General features: G+C 45.8%; 1 protein-coding gene across 3 annotated transcripts in view; it reads left to right on the top strand.

Annotated features, from left to right (window-relative positions):
• The window catches only part of otud7a (OTU deubiquitinase 7A), a 53,745-nt gene that overhangs the window by 28,340 nt on the left and 22,905 nt on the right, over nt 1-2,500 (top strand). The gene's annotated exons all lie outside the window — the stretch shown is intronic.

The following is a 2,500-nucleotide window of genomic DNA, read 5'->3' as shown; positions in this document are numbered from 1 at the left end:
GCCTGAGTGCTCAAACTAAAGGAAACTCTGAAACTTTGGATGAGACCGAACCGCACAGAGTCTCTAAGATTGAAGGTGATTTATTGTTTTTCAGTCCTTTGCTGATGTTGACTGTGTGGTCTCTAGTTCTGTTTCGAATGTGATCACATCAGTAATAAGTGTAGTGATATGCTCCATGCAGCTGTGTAGACCAGGGCTGGGAAGGATAACTTATTGTGACTAAACTAACAGTAACGAGGCTGTGCGTTACAGTGAAGAGATGGATAGAAGATTGGGTCGCTCATATCGCAGCTATATCCTGCAGCTGTGCTCCTCTGACTTGGTCTCGGCTGTTGTGGGTAGCGCAAGCTAAATGTGTCATGCTTGTATACTCGAGCACGAGTATACTGGCCTTTCCTCCAGTCTACATCTTGAAATGTTTGCAGTATCAAGTGACTTCCACGTTTGAAGTAATTGATTGCGTTCATCTGCAGCATATGCTTTTTGGAAAGAGCCTTTGCTGCTCGTTAAAGGCAAAGAGATATGGGGCTTTTTTTTAATGATATCTGAAAGGAATAACAGTGTTAATTTTAAATAAAGTACATTTTTTAAATTTAATAAAGTTAATTTTATAAGAGATGGCAACGAAACACCTTTGTAGTAATCCAGCCCTCACGAAGTTAATTTTGCAAATTAGCAGCCCAGAGTTACTCCTGAAGACTACAGCAAATACATCTGACAGTTTTCTGATCATGTCCGATTCCGAGTATGTGAGCGGGTGTTTGTGGAGGTACCCAGGGGCCCAGCCTCTCACCCGGGCCCACTGATGGAATGCGGCGGGCTTGTTTTGTGAGTGGCAGTGGGGAGGGACTAGCAAGCCGGGCGGCGGGCTGATTTAGGACTCCGGATGACGGCTTTACGAGCATGCTCACTGGAGGAAGCTTTGTGCCCATTCAGTGGAGCTCACTGAGTAGTGGAGAGTGTGTGTGTGTGTGTTTGTGTGTGTGTGTGTGTGTGTGTGTGGGGGGGGGGTCCTAGAAAAAAAGTGAGCTGAAGCTAACCGCTATGAGAGTTGTGCGGCAGTTTCACCATTTACTCTGCTGGTTTTCCCTTCATCTTCATGCGAGGATCCTCCAAGGCTCCTGCTTCTCTCTGCCCTGCCTGTGGTGGGTGAGTATGAGGGTAAACACACACCTGCTTAGTTTAGATCCACTCCCCAGAGGCCCTCTGGCTGCAAGCGCAGCTGGTTAGCTGGCCCGTTTGGAGCACTGCTCCCGGGACCACAGCCCTTCACTTTACTGGCTTATTTGTCTGTAGCCCTATGGATCTAATCATCAGTGTTGTGGGGTGTTTTGTTTTTTTTAATGGTTTGCAAGGAAGTAGGAATCAATCTGACCTTTTTTCCCCCATTCTATTTCCATCACCATGGATGTTACAACATTGCAAGCATACAGATGTTACTGCACATGCCTTGATTTTGCATATTTCTGAATCGAGCAGCTCACTGGCAGTTCAGGCTGTGGATATGTACCCAGGGCAAAATGTTTAGCCCATTTGCACACCACCTGGCACATTTGGATTAGTGAGGGATGTGCGCCGTGTGATGTAAAGCACTGTGCTGTAGAAGGCAAGGAAGCTTGTTCTGTGTATACAGCAGAGGGATCTTCCTTACTCAGCTGTTTGCTGCACAGCTCCCCACTATCTCTACTGTGCTGGAGTGCTTTAAAAGCTCTCTCAGGGGCCCACACGTTAACGCTCGCTGCTGCTAAAACCCTCCGAGATGAGGTCACCCTCATGTGCTGTTCCAGGGATGGCCTCCATTTCATAGGGCCTGGCTACAGCCCCAATAGGAGAAGCCACAGAACAGCGCTCAGACCCGAACACGAGGGCATTCTCTCATACGCTAAGGGAAAGCAGCGACACCCGCATGCATGCTGACTACCCCAGCAGCGGTTTAATGCAACACTTTAAGATGGCCGGCGATGAAGTGAGTGCTCAGAGGGATACGGAGAGTGAAAAGATGTGAGCCAAACAATATATCTCTGCTGCCATGGGAAGTGTTTTGTGTCTGCATAGTTTGAGCTGCAATAGCATGAATACAGATTTTGTATCATACAATACATTCTTTTTTGTCTTGTGGTTTATTGAATGTCTGCTATGTAAGTAGTAAATGAGATTTTGACTTTATGTGATGAACCTGTATTTGGACTGTTTCCTACTTCAGCTCCTTTATCATTTTGTAAAAGGTTATACAGCAATGATATGTTCACGTGTTTAAATGTAAATGTAAATGTAAATATGGTTGGTAAAGATGCATTATAAAGCACTTTGGGAACATTAAGCATGTGTTCAGGGATCTTGCATTTCTATATGTAACACTGGCCCTCTATACACTCATACCCACAAGCCTGTGTGAAGCGGTGGGGCTGGCTTTTCCACTAGCCTGCCTCTCTTTCATTTTGAGTACTGGCAATTTGCTAATGGGCTTTTAACGAGCCTTACTGCTGATATTTCACAGGGA

Source organism: Electrophorus electricus, chromosome 4 (assembly GCF_041902795.1).
Source record: "Electrophorus electricus isolate QZ-2024a chromosome 4, ASM4190279v1, whole genome shotgun sequence".
Taxonomy (NCBI): Eukaryota; Metazoa; Chordata; class Actinopteri; order Gymnotiformes; family Gymnotidae; genus Electrophorus; species Electrophorus electricus.
This window is presented reverse-complemented; position numbering and strand designations above follow the sequence as displayed.